Genomic DNA, 14,281 nt, shown 5'->3' on the forward strand with positions numbered 1-14,281 from the left:
TACCAAACCCTTCTTAGTAATTTACTGAGTTTAATAGAAAGGACCATGAACTAGCTACCCAGCTACACTAACAAAACATAGCCGGGAAACTTAATCATGGCACTGTATCTATAATCTCTCCATCCTAGCTAGTTGATACAGTGGTGATGTCGACACAGTAGAAATGGCATGGGTGTTAAAACTAGGTGGTATGAAATATGGGCTGCTTCATTTTCACATATATATATATATGTTACGGTGAAACACCGAAATTGGAGAATGTCGACTTTCACCAGTGAATGTCAACATTCACATAGTCGCTTGGTGTATGTCCGAAATATTTGTTAAATATCCTTATTTCTGACTTACACCGGTGAATGTCGACATTCACCATGCACTAATGGTGAATGTTGAACATGTTCGAGATTCATATTTCTTTCTCCGTAGTTCAGTCGCGATAAATTAACTTTTCAAGAAAAAGATCACAATCCACTCCAGTATCCATTCTGTATACACTCCAGTATCCATTCTGTATAAATTAGGGTATCGGAATCACTCATTCCACCAGAACACGGGATTTGACAGGAAACAACCTGTCGCCTATATGTCGGCTCCTCCCTTTTCGTCCTTCACCAGAGCATGTCTGTGATTGTCGACATACACCAGTGAGGGTCCGAATGTACAAGAATGTAATGAAATATTCGATCTTTCACCGACGTATTTGGTGTTTGTTGACATTCACTGGTGAAAGTCGACATTCTCCAATTTCGGTCTTTCACGGTAACATATATACAGGATAGAGTAGAAAATGAGTTTGACCCCTCAACTCGTAAATTTAGCCTTTACTACCCCTCCCACGGGGGGAAGGGGGGATGATGGAAGTTAACTGACTTGACTATTCTAATTTTTTTGTCAAATAATGTCAGTATACCAAATTTCAGGTTAATTGGATGAGCCCTTTCTGAGAAAATAAAATTAGTAAAAATATATTTTTCAGTTTTTCTGAATATCATCATCATCATTTATTTATATAGCACCACTAATTCCGCAGCACTGTATAGAGAACTCACTCACATCAGTACCTGCCCCTATGGAGCCTACAGTTTAAATTCCCTAACACACACACAGAGACTAGGGTCAATTTGATAGCAGCCAATTAACTTACACAGTATTTTTTTGGAGTGTGGGAGGAAACCAAATTGCCCGGAGCAAAGCCACGCAAACATGGGGAGAACATACAAACTCCACGCAGATAAGACCATTGTTGGGAATTGAACTCATGTCCCGAGTGCTGTGAGGCAGAAGTGCTAACCACTAAGCCACCATAAGAACCATACTGATTTGTCTGTACAATAAGCACAGAGAAAATAAAATGCATTATGATTAAAACCTCTGATTGGATCCCCATGAATGGGAACATGGACACACCAGCTATCTTATGCCCTGTTGAATATTAGCTAAACCTCCACATATAACTAAATTTACAAATATATTTTTCAGTTTTTCTGAATATTTCTTGGTTGTTATGACAGCTTTGTTTAATTCATGTGAATGTATTAAGTTCAAAGTATTAGCTATTGGATGCTAATATATATCTGAGAATGCCCACTTCACACCATGATCCACACATTTGAATCTTACCTAAATCAAGTGTCAGCTGTAACGTGTCAACTCCAATATACCAAAAAGTAAAAAATAAAACAAGAACACTAATTTAAATTAAAAAAAACAACTTTGTGATCTATGCTCTACATGATATGGAGGAAAGAGGGTTGCCTTTTGCCTTCTCTCTGTCACTTTGTAAGGCTGCCAGTTGGTGTGGTTATGAGAGTTATCATTAGAGGTGGTCACTGACCCCCGTGTTTTGGTTTTGGTTTCGGTTTTGGATCTGGATTACCGTCGTGTTTTGGTTTTGGTTTTGCAAAACGCCATTGCGTGTTTTGGTTTTGGTTTTGGTTTTGGTTGGTTTTGTTTTGCTATTTTGTTGGAAAATCAATGTTTTTGGGCCTAAAATAACCCGATTTAGTGCTCCAACTGTTTCATAGATAAGTAATCTAATTGTAGAGGTAATAAATCATCTAAAAAACAGTTTGATTCCTGGTTGGTAGGCCTTCATTTATTCTACACACAAATCAGATTGTCTTCCTCTCCATCTATGCCTTATGGCAATGCAGTCATCGTCTTTGGATGTATATTACACTCTACACTTATAGTTAAATATGTAAAGAAATAGAAAAAGGCAGTTTGCTTTCTGTCTCTATAGGCCCCCTCCACTTGTTTAAAAAACCAAAAAATTCAGCTGTTATAGACTGTACAATATTAATTGAAATGGACAAAATCAGTTTGGTTTCTGTCTCTCTAGGCCCCCCTCCACTTGTCGAAAATACCAAAAAATTCAGCCGTTATAGACTGCTTGATAGCAGCGTGTTGTACAAACACATCACTGTTACACTGCCCTGGCAGTATTAAAACTGTAAAGAACAGATCAAAGTGAAAAAAAAAAAAGCGTGGGGTCCCCCCGCTATTCCAGCTTAACTCTAGTGCTGCCTGACTAGTGCTGGTCCCGTGAAAATCGGGGGAAAATTTTGCGTGGGGTCCCCCCGATTTTCACTTTACCAGCACTAGGCAAACCAGCCAGGGTTGGCGGCACTATAGCAGTGGGATACACGGCAGGGGTCCCCCTGCCATAATGACTAACCAACCCTAGACTGTTCAGCGCTGGGCTGGATTCCCTAGGGAGTGGGGTCCGCCAAAAAAAAACGAGCGGGCCCCCCCCTAGAAAGAACCAGCCCAGTGCTGATAGCACTATGGCTCTTCCTACTACCCCTGGGCTGTGGGTAGTAAGGTAATACGGCGATAAAGAATGAAAAACCATAAACGGACGTCATTTTGTTTTGTGGAACTACAAGTTCGACTGTAATACAGCTTACGCAAGTAGCGTAGCACATGCGCAATGAGCTACGTTACTTGCGTAAGCTCTATGTACAGTATTAGGTGATTCCCCCACTAGCGTGGGAAAATCACATAATACAGTAGTTACAGCTTACGCAATGAACGTAAGTTCATTGCGTAGCGGACCTCCTATATAGTAGGAGGTGTTAGCGGCGGCTCCAGACTTTTATTATTTTTCGTCAATCAAGATTAAAGTGTCCGGATGTTACAAATATGGGGCCCCCCTGGCCGAAGCAACGAAGACTTCAATCAACAAGGGGCCCCTTCTGGGCGAAGTGATGAAGATATTATTCAAGCCACTTTCGAAGTATAAATATTATGGGACTGGGGCAAGCAGACTTTAGAAGAAGAAAGAAGACATCTTTTGTGAGTATTTGGGGTGTTTTTATTTTTAATAAATAGATGTGGTTTTAATGAGGGTAATTAGTGTATTTATTGTGGGTTTTTTATTTTTAATAAATATGTGTGGTGTTTACTAGGGTGCTGTTGTTTATTTAACATTTTTTTTTGTGGAACTACAGGTCCCAGCAAGCCAGGGATGTCAGGGCATGTTGGCACTTGTGGTTCTCCAAGTGGTAAAGTGAAAATCGGGGGGACCCCACGCAAAATTTTTCCCCGATTTTCAGAGGACCAGTACTAGTCAGGCAGCACTAGGGTTAAGCTGGAATAGAGGGAGGACCCCACGCTTTTTTTTTTTTTTACTTTGATCTGTTCTTTACAGTTTTTACAGCTGCCGGAGCAGCTCCGGCAGCTGTATGACAGGTCAGTGTAACAGTGATGTGTTTACAACTCACTGTTACAACACAGGAGAGTTTGAATTTAATTTTTTACGAGCAGCAGCAGCTTGAGAAAGTGAAGGAGGACACATCGTCAAGCCGAGGCCCAGTTCAGCGGCCAACTTGCTGAGCAATAGCTCCTTGCAAAAGTTCACATCTCGCTCATTTACAAGTAAAGACTTAATGTAGGTCTTAAACCTTGGATCAAGCACAGTGGCCAAAACATACTGATCAGAGTTCAAGATCTTAATAACTCGAGGATCATTGTGAAGCGAATGAAGTACTTGATCGACAAGGCCAACATACTTTGCTGAATTGCTTGCTTTCAGCTCCTCCTTCATTTTCTCAAGCTGCTTTTCCAATAGTCTAATTAAAGGAATGACTTGGCTCAAACTAGCAGATTCTGCACTCACCTCACACGTCACAACTTCAAATGGTTTCAGCACCTTGCACAGCACTGAAAGGATTCCCCACTGTGCAAGAGTGAAATACATCCCCCCTCCTTTCCGAAATGTCATGGCTTGTGCAATATGCTTGGATGGCTTTGCGCTGTTCCTCCATCCTCTGAAGCATGTACAGGGTGGAATTCCACCTAGTTACCACCTCTTGCTTAAGTTGGTGGCAGGGCAAGTTAAACTGCTCTTGGAGCTGCTGTAATCTCCTACATGCTGTGGCTGAATGCCTGAAATGGCCTGCATTTTTACGGGCCACCGAAAGCATCTCCTGCACCTCACGGTTATTTTGTAGGAAGCTCTGCACCACCAAGTTGATGGTGTGAGCAAAACAGGGAATGTGTTGGAAATCACCCAGCTGTTATGCTCGCAATATAGTTGGCGTTATCAAAAATGACATACCATGGGGAGAGTCCAAGTGGTATGAGCCATGTATCAATCACATCTCTCAATTTGCGTAACAAATTGTCAGCTGTATGCCTGTTAGTGAAGCCTGCCTGTGACAAATGTTACGTAGTGGTGTACATGCTGCTGCTGTTCCTGCTGGTGAAGGTGAATGACCAACCCAGTGGGCTGTCACAGTCATATAGTCTTTTGTTTGCCCACTTCCACTTGTCCACATATCTGTGGTCAAATGGACAGTGGGCAGAATGGCATTTTTCAGCGTAATCTCTACATTTTTACACACTTTTTGGTATAGTTGTGGAATTGCTTTACGGGAGAAATGGTGTCGCGATGGAATTCTGTAACGCGGACACAAAACCTCAATTAACTGTGAAAAACCAGCTGTGTTTATTCTGGAGATTGGACGAAGATCTAACACTAACATTGCAACCATGGCGTCTGTGATTCGCTTGGCGACTGGGTGACTGCTGTCATATTTGCTTCCCCTAGCAAATGATTGCTTCACAGTTAATTGCTGAAATGTAGGACTGCTCATTTTCTTGACCTTCCTCTAAGCTGACCATTCACCCCCAGCAGCAGCAACAGCAGCAGCAGCAGCAGCAGCAGCAGCAGTGGGACTAACGCTTTCTTCAGAGGAATCAATAATAGTGCAGGAGTCATCCAACCTTAATAAGTAGGATACCGGGCTAACTCCGAGCGCTACTGAGGATATTGATGAGGATGGTGTTGTGGGTGTATTTTGTAGCTGTCGGGATGTCGGTGAAAGGAGGGTCTTAGCTGATGATGAAGTGCTTGTAATTTTTTGGGAAGAACTTTCAGCTTTTCTCAACACTTTGCCATGAACTCTCGTTAAATGGCGTAACATAGACATGGTTCCAAGATGGTTAAGGTCCCTCCCTCGATTGACTGTGGCTTCACATACACTACAAATGGCTATACAATTGTTGTCTGGATTTGGGTAGAAATAATTCCACACATAAGAAGTGGATTTTTTTGTTTTATGCCCAGGCATGACAATGGCCTTTTTCTTGTCACGTGCCAGAACTGCTGCCACTGGTGCAGGACTTACACAAACAACCTCATCCTCATCAACATCCTCATTAGCGCCCTCGTCGCCTACACAAATCTTCCCCTCATCCTCTTCTATTTCCAAAGTGGCTTCCTCAATTTGTGTATCACCGGCTACACTCGGGCTATTAAGGCACACATCAGCAGAATGCTCACTATTAGACATCCCACTGTTGGATGGACTCTCCACAGGGATTGGTGTCATTTCTGAATCAGAGCAAACATTATCCTCTAATGCCTTACTGTTATCTTGCAGCTCAGCTTTGACGCGTAACAGTAGTTGTGCACCAATTGTAGGCTCGGTAACTTTTTGGGATCTGCCACTAATAGCCAAAGGTGAAGGCCTCATTCTCTCTTTGCCACTGCGTGTGTAGAATGGCATGTTGGCAATTTTTTTTTTTTATCGGCACTTAACTTTTGCTCAGTAACACTTCTTTTTCGCTTCTTTTTTAACAGTACTTTTTTTGGGTTTTTGTTTTTTGGACTGATTTCGAAACACTGTGTAGTTTGAAATCGCCTTGCCCAGATGACATACTGGGAACACTAACATCAGGACTGGTGACAGAACCTGGTTGCTCATTCTGATCATATGTGGACTGCTTTGAATCCATTCTGAGCCCAAAGCACTGGGGAGTGCTAAAAATTAGTTGGTAGATACTGCTGACAGATAGTAATTATGACAGCCAGAAATATTTATGCACAATTAGGGGGGACACCCCAAAAGCACTGGGGAGTGCTAAAAATTAGTTGGTAGATACTGCTGACAGATAGTAATTTTGACAGCCAGAAATATTTATGCACAATTATGGGGGACACCCCAAAAGCACTGGGGAGTGCTAAAAATTAGTTGGTAGATACTGCTGACAGATAGTAATTTTGACAGCCAGAAATATTTATGCACAATTATGGGGGACACCCCAAAAGCACTGGGGAGTGCTAAAAATTAGTTGGTAGATACTGCTGACAGATAGTAATTTTGACAGCCAGAAATATTTATGCACAATTATGGGGGACACCCCAAAAGCACTGGGGAGTGCTAAAAATTAGTTGGTAGATACTGCTGACAGATAGTAATTTTGACAGCCAGAAATATTTATGCACAATTATGGGGGACACCCCAAAAGCACTGGGGAGTGCTAAAAATTAGTTGGTAGATACTGCTGACAGATAGTAATTTTGACAGCCAGAAATATTTATGCACAATTATGGGGGACACCCCAAAAGCACTTGAGAGTGCTAAAAATTAGTTGGTAGATACTGCTGACAGATAGTAATTTTGACAGCCAGAAATATTTATGCACAATTATGGGGGACACCCCAAAAGCACTGGAGAGTGCTAAAAATTAGTTGGTAGATACTGCTGACAGATAGTAATTTTGACAGCCAGAAATATTTATGCACAATTATGGGGGACACCCCAAAAGCACTGGGGAGTGCTAAAAATTAGTTGGTAGATACTGCTGACAGATAGTAATTTTGACAGCCAGAAATATTTATGCACAATTATGGGGGACACCCCAAAAGCACTGGGGAGTGCTAAAAATTAGTTGGTAGATACTGCTGACAGATAGTAATTATGACAGCCAGAAATATTTATGCACAATTAGGGGGGACACCCCAAAAGCACTGGGGAGTGCTAAAAATTAGTTGGTAGATACTGCTGACAGATAGTAATTTTGACAGCCAGAAATATTTATGCACAATTATGGGGGACACCCCAAAAGCACTGGGGAGTGCTAAAAATTAGTTGGTAGATACTGCTGACAGATAGTAATTTTGACAGCCAGAAATATTTATGCACAATTATGGGGGACACCCCAAAAGCACTTGAGAGTGCTAAAAATTAGTTGGTAGATACTGCTGACAGATAGTAATTTTGACAGCCAGAAATATTTATGCACAATTATGGGGGACACCCCAAAAGCACTGGGGAGTGCCAAATATTGAAAAGAAAAAAAACCTCTATCCTCTCTTCTCTAGCGATTTTTGTTACAACAATTGGAATCAGAATATTGGATTCTCTGTCCCTGCTCTAATCAGCCTGTGACTACACCCTGCTCTCTCCCTCTGTCAAATGGCGATGGATTGCTGTGGAGGCATGTATTTATAATCTTGAAGTATCGCGAGAACCGAGCCCCGAGATCCGACGATGTCACAATGACGTTCGGCATCGATTTGGATTCAGAGCGGGCAGGAGAGTACCGAGCTACTTAGCTCGATACTCGGATACCCAAAGTTCGCGTGGGTTCGGTTCTCGGGGAACCGGACCCGCCCATCTCTAGTTATCATTAACATGTAGCATGAGTGCACCTCCCTCCTCTCTCAGGTGCTGCCATGTGTTTTGTATAATAAAGATGACAAATGACATAGGGATCGTACTAATATCTGTGTGGATAGTACCATTTTGCATATATAGGGCCCAGGTAACTAAGACAAGTAGGCAGAACATTATGCAACCACCTTATTTCTGCCAGTGTGATGTTCGTGTATTCTGGTCCATCATCCTTTGAGAGCACAAAAGACAGCAATCTCAAATTCCCTGATATTCTCCGCTATTCCTCTTCCTGATCATCTCTATTTCACCTATGTAGCAATTTTATAACATAGCCTTGACAGGTATTCCTTAGCTATATGTAGAGAGTGTGGGCACGCAATATCTCCCTTCACAGTAATTCCTCTCAGTATAAGTCAAACAATTTCTAGTTTCTAGCATAGTCAATCTGATCTTGTACAGCGAAGTGTTGAAATATACTGAAAATGAGCTCTCAGTTTTCTCCTAATATGCCACATACACCTCACCACAGATGTGCAGTAGACAACAAGCAAAATGCAAAATAGATCAGCACACACTTCACAGACTGAGTAATTACGCAGTGCAAGTGGACATAGGGGGCCTGTCAGTCACTAACTGCCAGCATTTAAATGCATTTACTTTATTTTTTTTTATAAAAACTGCATTGTAGGCAATTCTAATGGCCCAGATTCCAGTAGGGGCTACTGAATTAAGATCACACCCCCAGGCACCTATAGGGTTATTTGCAATGTGACATTGGTGCAGGCCCAGTATCACTGCTAATAGTGCAGCAGGAGTAGTCTTTTATTCATGTAAGGCTGAGCATCAGGGATCAGAGGAGCATGAGCAGAGCATATGTGTTTGGGAATCGGGTCAGGCAAGGGGCAATCATCAATTTTGCATTGCTACTGCCTCATAGTCTGACTGACTGACTGACCAGCCAGGCAAGAATGATACCATTCTGCACTACAGGACTCAGGATATTTATTAAATCTTTAAAGTTTTGAATAAAAGTATTTGATGAATCAGTGTGCTGTGACTGATCCATAAGATATCAGAAGTGTTCAGGTATGTGATATTGGTACAAATTGTGTATTGTGATCAGTGTGTATCAGGTGTGTGATATTGGTGCTTCTTGGGTTTGCTAATCAATGGGTATCAGGTGTGTGATATGAGCGTGATCTGTGGATAGTGATCAGTGTGCAACAGGTGTGTGATCAGTGTGGAAAAGGTGTATAATATTGGTTTGAGCTGTGTATAGTGATTAGTGTGAATGTGCAGACATTCCAGATCCCAAAAGGAAAGAACTATGATTGCATGTGGAATTGCAAGCACAGGAGAACCAGGAGTGTGTAAGGTGCTCATGCAATGCACTACTTAACTGGAGTAGTCATATGACATGGTGATGTTATGATGATAGATTAACAGCAAGTAAAAACAGGGACTTGGCAAAATGTAGTTCCATTGCTTAAAATAGGTAGTGGAGGGGCGTTCCATCATTGTCACGATCTGCCTCAGGATACAGTTCAGTATCTCCCTCTAGATGCTCCACTGCTTTCATCTGATCCCACCTGCAAGTGATTAAGCCTTTATCATTACTCCTGGATCCTAATCACCTGTGTCTGACCTTTAGGAGACTGCTTTTCCCAGCAATCTGAGCCAGTTTATCAATTATCACTGCTGCTGGTCTCCCTGTGAAAACTCCTGTGATCTGATCCTGACTTGCTCCCTGGTATTTAACTCTTACTTGTTCCTATCTTTGGCACCTGCTTATGTGACCAAGACCCTGGGTTCATTTGACCTTGATCCTGGTTTTTTTTTTAAATCAGGTAAAATTTTATTGCATTTTTTCCTTTAAACAACAAAAAAGCCCAACACAGTAGGCTATCCCCCCAACTATACCCCATACAGTGGTACAAGTATTGTCAAGTATTTGTACACCATGCAGTTAGAAAAAGCAAAAAACATTGACATTCACATTTCCAAGTAAAGATATATAAATTTTTCCAAGATATAGTGAAATAATGGTACAGCTTTGGTAAAACAAGATACAATCGTTGATCTTAATAACATAATAGGCAGCTGGATGTCTGCCCCAAGCTTCAATCAGGAGAGTTCCACTTCCCTCAATCCCTCCGTGACATAAGGGGATATCCTCCATCTATACCATATTCTTTCATACTTATCCACCAAATTCCTGCTGGTATACATGAACCTTTCATGTCCGACTGTATCGTTAACAAGGTCAATCCAGCTATTCAATGTCGGACCTTCTGGTGCCATGCATTTCCTAGCTATCACTACCTTTGCCAGCATGAGTAACGTATTGATAAGCAATCTAATGAGTCTACGAGTTTTTTTGTTCAGGCCTAAACCGAATATACAGAGCCTTGGAGTCAGGGCAATCACTCCCACCTCCAATCTTTTAATACAGTCCTCCACCTCTCCCCAAAAGGATGAAACCAGCGGACACTCCCAGAGCATATGCCAGAAGCCCCCCTCCTCGCTCCTACATTTGGGACACAACACTTTCTGACCGCCACTGAACTTAGAAAGCCGAAGAGGGGTGAGATATGCTCTGTGTAACAGAAAAAATTGAACTTGGCGAAATCTAGCTGATGCGGTGACCTCCTTTGGGCTACATAACACCATATCCCATGTCTTATCACTAAAACGCCCCAGATCTCCCTCCCACCTGCATCGCAGCTCCGGCAAGCCCCCTTCGCCAGATCCTTCCACCAAAATTGAATACATAAAAGAGATTTGCCGCCTCTGGCCCAACCTTGACAGGAATCTGCGTTAAAGCTTGGGGTAGCTTCCCGAAACTGCGAGGCCAGAGCATGTCTTAATTGCAAATATCTATAAAAGTAACCCTTAGGTAGTTCATGTAGTGTCTGAAGTTGCTCAAATGAATATAATATACCATTCTCATACAATTGTCCAATGTGTGTTATATTGTAGTTTCGCCAAGCTCCAGCCCCCTCCATCTTAGTTTTCTCCAAAATCCAAATTGTCCCATAGTGGAGTGCATGGATCCAGATCCAGTCCACCTCCAATCTGGGATGACAATCTCCAAACCTTCATGGCCTGTATTAATAAAGGGGGGTCCCTCCCAACTTTTCTTCCGGCCAGAAGAAACTGCACACGTGTATGACTAGATCCTGTCTCAGAAACAAAAAAATCATGCAAGTCTAGACCCAGCCTTGACCTAAACCAAACTTCAATATGTGCTAACTGGGAGGCAAAATAATAAAGCCGTAGATTCGGCAAAGCCAAGCCCCCCGATCCTCGAGAACGATATAAGGTAGTGAGTTTAACTTTTGCCCTCCTGCCTGCCCATATCAAAGAAACCATAAGAAGTTCTATGTAACGGAATGTACTATGGGGGATATAGACCGGCGACTGCTGCAAAACATACAGAAACTTTGGTTGAACTATCATTTTGGCCAGATTAATTCTACCTGTGACCGACAGTGGCAGCTGCTTCCACACCCCAACTCGGCTCCTAAGATAGTGAATCTGAGGTTGAACATTACGCTGAATATATTGACCCATATCACTAGAAATTCAGATACCAAGATATTTAAATACCGGAGTCCATTTAAGAGAAGTCTGCAGAACATGGCCCGTAGGGCAAGTTCCCCTAATCGTAGTTACACTAGATTTACCCCAGTTAATCAAAAGTCCCGAGTATCTACTGAACACCGAGATCACATGGAGTAGGTTTGGCAATGATTTATTAGGATATGACAAAAAAAGCAGCATATCATCTGCATAAAGGGCAATCTTGTCCGTCCTGCAACCCATCCTTAAACCAGTAATATTTGACTGCATTCTTACCACACATGCCAATGGCTTTATGGCAAGGGCAAACAGAGCAGGGGACAGGGGACATCCCTGTCTGGTACCTCTGCCCATAACAAACTGGCGGGACACAAAACCATTTACACAGACTCTAGCTGTAGGACAAGAATACAAAAGTCTAATCCACTGAATAAAAAACGGTTCAAACCCAAATTTCAAAAGCACCGCCCACAGGTACCTCCACTCCACAGAGTCAAAGGACCTAGCAGCATCCAAGGACACCACCACTGCCTCCTCCTCCGCAGGATGGGGCAACTGTAAATGACAAAAAAGCCTACGCAGATTTATGTCCGTAGATTTTCCTGGCACAAAACCAGTTTGATCAGGATGCACTATCTCACTAATCTCCAGGTTCAACCGCGTCGCCAAAATTTTTGCTAAAATCTTAATATCCGTTACCAGTAACGATATCCTTTCCCGTTTTAGGGATAAGAACTATAATGGCTTCAGCCATAGACGGAGATACACACCCCTGATATCTAAAACTTGTAAACATGTCCTTCAGGCGAGGCACAAAAAACCCCAGATGTTTCTTATACAGCTCTATGGGTATCCCATCTATACCCGGGGCCCTACCATTTGGGAACGATGATATTGCAGCTACAATCTCCTCATCAGAAATTGACAGTTCCAAACTTTCTCTACCATCTATACTCAGTTCGGGTATGGAAACAGCCGCCAGAAACGTATCTAAATCAGAATCTGAGTACTCAGCTCTTGACGCATAAGCCTCTTTGAAATATGTATAGAAAACATCACTAATCTCTTCAGTCACGGTATGTACAACACCCAAAGTATCAGTGATCCCCGCCACTACAGCCACCGCCCTTTCAGACCTAGCTAAATAGGCTAAAAACCTACCACACTTATCCGCTTCAAAGTATTGTGTATGTTTAGCAAACAGCAACTTATGCCTTGATTTATCTAGCAAATAATCCGACCACTCTCTCTGTACTGTTATCCAAGCCATCCTATCAGAAGCCGCATGAGAGGAGAGGTATACTTCCTCCAACCGCACAACCTCTTTTTCCAATCTATCGACTTTCAACCTAGATTCTCTCTTGAAACAGTTGATGCTTTTAATTAAAGAGCCTCTTAAGAACGCCTTAAAGGAATCCCAAACGACAGACAGAGCCGCTGTATCCACATTGGTAGCAAAGTACTCTTCCCATTGGGACTCTAAAATATTTCCATCCTGGAAATGTCAACCAAAAGGGGTTAAGCCTCCAAAATGCTTGACCTCGAGAAACATTAAGTTCAACTGTTAATATCAATTGAGAATGATCTGAAATTCCCCTTGGCAAATATGCGACACCAGAGACAGCCGGCAGCAGTTCCCTTGATACAAGTCCTAGATCAATTCGGGAGAAGGCCTTATATGAAGTGGAGAAACATGAGAAACTAACCTCTGCTGGATGCCTCAGACACCACACATCCACCAAACCCATTTCTGCCACCAAATCAGCAAACTTTGATCTCTTAGCATGTGTATTGTCCCCCACCTCCCTCCACCTGTCAACATTAGAGTCCAACACATTATTGAAATCCCCACAACAAATCACAGGAGTATCAGGTGAGAGAGAGACAAATTCACTACATTTTTTTAAGACCTCACCACTATACGGGGGGGGAACATAAACTGACAGTAAGTTTATACGCTTGGAATCAAAAATGCCCCTTACAAAAACATATCTACCTAATGGGTCCGACTCCACCATTTCCAAAATAAAATTTACTTTCTTATGTATAAGGAGAGATACCCCTGTAGAATGACCCGTATGAGTAGCATGGTATGCCCATCCAATCCACGTTTTTTTTAAGGGCCAACACCCTGCCTCCCACTAAATGTGTTTCAGTTAGACATATAACATCCGCTTCATACTTTTTTAATTGGGATATGACCAAGGACCGTTTAATTTTATCATTTAGGCCGCAAACATTCCAAGTCAGAATTTTAATAGACCCCCTATTCATCTTCTCAGTCGCCATAACACCAGGGAATACACATGAGACATTTCTGTATAAAAAAGCAACCCTTTCCAGCCCAGACAGACACCCAGCCCCCAGTCAATCACATTTGCATATACCAAAATAGTCAATTTCATCATCTGAAAATATTTGCATAGAAATAAAATACCACACCTGTCACTGCATTGAAAAACCCTACCCCTCCCTACCCTATTAAAACAACCCACCTCCCCGTATATCCATCCCCAACTTAGACATACCTGGATCCCCTTATAACTGTCCCGCATCCACTTAAACAGCACACACAACTATCTCCACGTTCTTATGGAAATACCCGTATGCACCGAACAAAAGGAGAGGGAGATCGCGACCCTTTAAGCAAGGGAAGCCCCCCAGCCCACAAGTTTACCCTAGTACTCTTCTAACCCTCCATACCCACCCAGACCCTTAGCACCAATTATAGGATCCAACAATCTCAAACAATATCACCCCATAACTGACATTTTCAAAAGGATCCAGATACC

General features: G+C 42.3%; 1 protein-coding gene across 1 annotated transcript in view; it reads left to right on the forward strand.

The window, feature by feature from the left end:
- SNCA (synuclein alpha) overlaps nucleotides 1-14,281 on the forward strand; it is a 98,576-nt gene that overhangs the window by 63,646 nt on the left and 20,649 nt on the right. The gene's annotated exons all lie outside the window — the stretch shown is intronic.

The sequence above is a fragment of the Mixophyes fleayi genome, chromosome 1 (assembly GCF_038048845.1).
Source record: "Mixophyes fleayi isolate aMixFle1 chromosome 1, aMixFle1.hap1, whole genome shotgun sequence".
Taxonomy (NCBI): Eukaryota; Metazoa; Chordata; class Amphibia; order Anura; family Limnodynastidae; genus Mixophyes; species Mixophyes fleayi.